Genomic DNA, 5,566 nt, shown 5'->3' with positions numbered 1-5,566 from the left:
GTCTCTATGCTATTCCATTGATCTATATGTCTATTCTTGTGCCAGTACCAGGCAGTTTTGAGAACAATGGCTTTGTAATAATCTTGACATCTGGTATTGACATCCCACCGACTTTGTTCTTTTTCAGGATTGCTGCAGCTATTCAGGGTCTTTTTTTATTCCAGATGAATTTTTGGAGAGTTCGTTCTAGATCTGTGAAGTATGCCATTGGTATTTTAATGGGAAGTGCGTTGAATTTATAGATTGCTTTGGGTGGTATGGACATTTTAATGATGTTGATTCTACCAATCCATGAACACGGTATGTTCTTCCATCTGTTTATGTCTTGAGTCTTGCTTTCTTATCTAATCAGCTACCCTATGTCTTTTGTTTTTAGCATTTAAGCCACTTACTTTTAATGTGATTATTGATTGGTATATATTGATTGCCATTTTATGATTTTACCTCTGTATTTTTGTTTTCTTTTCCTCTTCCTCCTCTTCCACCTTTTTCTTCCAACAGACCCTTTAAAGTTAATTTTAATACTAGTTTGATGGATAACTTTGAATATTTCTTCCCCTCTGACATGAAATGTTTCTGTTGAGAAACCAGCTGACAGTCTTATGAGATTTGCCTTGTAGGCAATTAACTACCTCTCTCTCGCTACTTTTAAGATCCCCTTGTTGTCTTTCATATTTGTCATTTAAATGATGATGTATCTTGCTGTCATCCTTTTTGGGTTTATCTTATTTGGGACTCTCTGTGCTTTTTATATTTGTGTGTCTTTTTCCTTTACCAGTTTAGGGAAATTTTCAGTCATTATTTCATGAAAAAGGTTCTTGATCATTTTCTCATTGTCTCCTAAATATGATTCTGCTATGATTCAGATATTGTTTTATTCCATGTTGTCCCAAATTTTCATAAAACTATCCTCATTCTTTTTCATTATTCTTTTCTTCTCTGATTGTCCACTTTCCACCTACTTTTTCTGCCAAATCACTGATTTGATCTCCTCTGCATCAAACCTACTTTTAATTCCTTCCAGTGTATTCTTTTTTATTTTTTAAAAAAATACATTTTATTGATTTTTTTACAGAGAAGAAGGGAGAGGGAGAGGAATAGAGAGTTAGAAACATCGATGAGAGAGAAACATCGATTCAGTTGCCTCTTGCACGCCCCCTACTTGTGATGTGCCCACTCCCAGGTATATGCGCTTGACTGGAATCGAACCTAGGACCCTTCAGTCCGCAGGCCAATGCTCTATCCGCTGAGCCAAACCAGCTAGGGCTCCAGTGTATTCTTGATGGCAGATATGGTGTTCTTCATTTCCAAATGGTTCTTATTCAGAGTCCTTACATAATTTTTCATGACATTGTAGTTCCCACTAAGTTCATTGAGCATCCTTATAACCATTACTTAGAACTCTATATCTGAGAAATTGCTTGCCTTCATTTGATTTAGTTCATTTTCTGGAGGTTCCTCTTGTTTGTTCTGGGGCCTGTTTCTTTGTCTCCCCAATATGGCTGTCTATTTGTGTTTCTTTCTATCTATTAGATAGACCTGCTATGACTTCCAGTCTTTGTGGGAGGCCTTATGTAGAAGCTTTCCTATGAGCCCCATTTGTGCAGTCTCCTTGATGTCTTGAGCTGGATGCTCTGGAATGTCCCTATTGTGGGTTATGTGAATCCTCCTGTTGTAATTGGGTGTTGGCTTCTGTTGGTCCATTCATGGATGGTATAGACCTTCAGACTGACTGACTGTGAGGCTGAAACCAGACAAGATCATGGAATCGATATGCAGATGCTGACAATACAGTTCAATACAATGCAGAACAAAAAACCATTGCCAACACAAAAAAACAACTAAAAATAACACGTAAAGAAAAATTAAAAAAGAATAAGAAAAGAAAGGAGTATAAGAAGAAAAAATAGAAAAGTAAACAACATGAAAGGAAAAAGGGAAAAATGAGGAATAAGGAATGTAAATGGGAACATATGAAAATAGAAAAGGAAAGAGAAAAAAATAAATATAGAAGGCAGAAGGAAAAAGTAGAAAACATAGTATAATGAAAAGAAGAAACAGGAAAAATTGGGGCTCACATCAGCAGAGGACACAGTGCCTGCTGCGATCTCCCTTTGGATATGCTGTGTGTGAAGCTTGTTGGATGCAGTTTCAGTTTTGTCTGAAGATGGCCAGTGGGTGTGCTGGTTTAGGGTGTCGTGAAAGGTTCTCTGGTGAAGGGCAATCTTAGGCTGTCTATGCCTAGCACTTGGCAAAATGTTTGAAGATACAACTGACCCACAGTTTGTGGCTACCCCTGCTGGGCTTGGCTGTGCACACAAAGAAACATGCTGAGCTGCAAGGCCTGTGTCTCCCACCACAGGACCCAGAGTTGGGTCAGCAAATGTGCCGAGGCACCCCTGAATCCTCCTCTGCCTGCCGGCTGGCTGTTAGCCTCAAACACTGGAAAAGCTCAGACTCTGAAAGAGCCTCTGGAGGAATCAGGAGGAAAGGGCTCTAAGATCTCCCCTAAGGAGGATGAGATTATACTTCCTGGAAGATTGTGGGTGTGTTCCCCTGCTCCAGAGCCACCCGTTTGAGTCTGTCCCTGATTTTACCCTGAACTCAGTACATTTGGACCCCTCGTGGTCAGATGGGTGGGCTCTGCAGATATCAGAGTTTGAGGCTCTCAGAAGACTAGAGATCATTTCTACTAGATCTCCTGTGAAGAGCAGGCACCATTAAGTTTAATGGGGAAGTGGGTTAATGCCCTCACCAAAGCCAGTCTCTAACACCTCCTGAGATGCCCAGAAATCTACATCCAGACCTTTACCCATGACTCCTCAGCAGGGCCTAAGATGCAGGGTAGGGTGACGGTTCCAGAGGTGAGGGGATTGCTTTCTCCAGGCTGATGCCCATTGAATGGGGATTGCTCCTCCCAAGAAAGATGGCTGCTGAGGAATGGAGGTGGGTACAGTACAGGGTCCTTGTGGCTCTTTACCATGTCCCTCCACAAAGCCACCCATCCTGACTCTCCTCAGGTAGCTGCAGTCTGACCGCCCTCCTTCCCTTAGAACACAGCATGAGCAGTTGCTAACACACATATTACTTGTTGTCCCTTTAAAGTGGTGGCTTTGTCTCCAGCTGACTCTGCCTCTCCTTGGCACACAGAAACCACCCCCCCAAATTTCACAGCTGAGTGCTATGTGGGTGCCTATTCACTTATCTTGCACTCAGGTGGTTCCTGGTCTTGGTCTGGGCTTCACAACTCTCAGGAGGAACCTCTGCAGCTGAGCTTTACCTCCATCACCTTGGCCTGCCAACCAGGGGAGAGGGGCCAGCGCCTTTCCAGTGTCCCCCTTCCTTCCAGTCTACAGATGCCTTCTCCCAGCTCCTTGGTTAAATGTCTCCTCTTCAAATAGTCTTTAGTTGGTGATTCAGGGTGAATGATCCCCAACTTAGTTGTAATTTCCAGTTGGTTCTGGAAGGAGGTGAGAGTGAGATCCATCTACATCCAAGCCACCCTGCAGTCTCACCCTCTGCATTTCTCTTCCTGCAAACATGAAACTTCATCTCTGCTGCATGTGAGACAGGACCTACTAATATAATAAACACAGAACCATCAGTGGTAGTCACAGAGGCATAGGTCTAGAGTGACTGTTGGAGAAATTGTTATGTGGAGAGGAAACCCAGAATCCTCAGAGGAAACAGCCATAAACACCACCTTCTAGTACTCCTGGGGCTGGAACACAAAGTCTGTGTGTCCTAAGAGCCCCCTGGTGGTCACATCTCTGAATGAGCGTCCTTACCTGAGGAACCCCATTATGATTTAGTTGTTGAAATGCCTGCCCTGATCCCAACAGACACCTCCATAAAGTGATAAACCTTTCAAGGTCCCTCTTTGTGAGAACATCGTCAGTCTGCATATCCATTCCAAGGTACGGTGGGTCCCTCTACTTCCTCCTGATGGCATCACCAGCTATTGGTGCTATGAGAGTGATGACAAGTGAATGAATTTCACCACCAGGGTCCTTCTTCTCTAGCTTTGGAGTCACACTCCTCTGGTTTCCACTGTCCAGCACACAGGTCTCCTGGTGCTGGCTGGCTGGGACCTGAGCTGTGTGGGGCTGAGCTGCACTGTTGAGTCAGCAGAGCCTGCGTTAGATTTAGGTGACCTGGGTCAGAATATTATATCATTGATTGTCATTTGGGCACAAGATTCTACCTTTGGTCCATGATAGAAACTTGTCTCTGTTTACAACATACTTCCTAAATCAGAGACGGCAGAGGTAAGCGTAGAGTCAGGAATCCAGAGGTTCCCTGAGGGGAACTGTGACATGAAGATGAAACCACACAGGAAAACCAGACTAAACCTCCAACTGCACCAGCTGCTGGATGGTCCTTGTGTTCAGGGACCCTGAACGCCCCCTTCTGGTCACAGACTCTGCTGCAGGGAGGTTTGTTTCTGGGCTCACACTGACTTCCCCTTACTGTGTATCTTGCACAGTAATACACGGCTGTGTCCTCGGCTTTCAGGCTGTTCATTTGAAGATACAGCGTGTTCTTGGCATTGTCTCTGGAGATGGTGAAGCGGCCTTTCACAGAGTCTGCATAGTATTTCTGACTTCCATCATTCCATATAATTGCCACCCACTCCAGCCCCTTCCCTGGAGCCTGGCCAACCCAGGTCATATGGTAACTACTGAAGGTGAATCCAGAGGCTGTACAGATGAGCCTAAGAGACCCCTCAGGCTGCACCAAGCCTCCCCCAGACTCCACCAGCTGCACTTCACACTGGACACCTGCAAACACAAAGACGTCCTGGTCAGGAAACACTCACACGTCCACTGTTTCTCTCACTCACATCCACTAACATACTCAGTGTCTCCTGTTCTCCATGAATTACCTCTTAAAAGAGCCGCAAGGAAATGAGCCCAAACCCCATGGTGAGTGGTCTGTGTTCAGTCCTGATCTGGGAATGGGAACACCTGGGGATCCCAGGGCTGGGCTCCTGTCCCAGAGCTGCAGGGTCAGGGCTGGGCTGCTTTTTATGAGCATAGGGAGCCATATTTGCATGTCCTTTTGTTATATAGGGAGCTCCCACTTAGAATATGATACAAATGGCCCCATCCCAGAGTGTGACATGTCCAAGGGTGTATGTATGTTAAAATAATTCCCCACATCTGGGTCTGTGCTAGTTTCCCTGGACCCAACTGCTCTAAGAGACCTGTACAAACATTCCATAGAGATAATTGTCATAAAATGAAAAAAAAAAAGATTGAAAATCAGAGATGACTTTGACAGTCACCAGTAATGACAACCAAGAGAAATTAACTCTCCAATCTGGGAAACAAGTACAAGTGCAATTGGTTCATGTTCAAGAGACAGGAAGTTCCATCTGGCACCATTTCCTCTATAAAGTGATCAGAGGATAAATTAAGACCATAGTGCGAGCCTGGAGCCAGTGGACCAAGTGTTGGGTGGAGAGAGGAACATCTATGTGCGTCCCTGGGAACCAGAAGCATGAGCTATAGAGACACAGAGAGAGATCCCGGGTCCTATTCCTTCAGGGGATTTGGTGCTGAGT

The 5,566-nt window shown here is 44.6% G+C and overlaps 1 pseudogene across 1 annotated transcript; it reads right to left on the bottom strand.

Annotated features, from left to right (window-relative positions):
* Nucleotides 1–3,932: 3,932 nt before the first annotated feature.
* On the bottom strand, nucleotides 3,933–5,047 carry LOC102773013 (annotated as a pseudogene). Its single transcript, XR_001515595.1, has 3 exons — nucleotides 4,886–5,047; nucleotides 4,455–4,781; nucleotides 3,933–4,096 (listed from the first exon to the last, which is right to left on the bottom strand). The product of XR_001515595.1 is annotated as an Ig heavy chain V-III region 23-like (transcript).
* Nucleotides 5,048–5,566: the final 519 nt, after the last annotated feature.

This window comes from Myotis davidii, unplaced genomic scaffold, assembly GCF_000327345.1.
Source record: "Myotis davidii unplaced genomic scaffold, ASM32734v1 scaffold127, whole genome shotgun sequence".
Classification (NCBI taxonomy): Eukaryota; Metazoa; Chordata; class Mammalia; order Chiroptera; family Vespertilionidae; genus Myotis; species Myotis davidii.
This window is presented reverse-complemented; position numbering and strand designations above follow the sequence as displayed.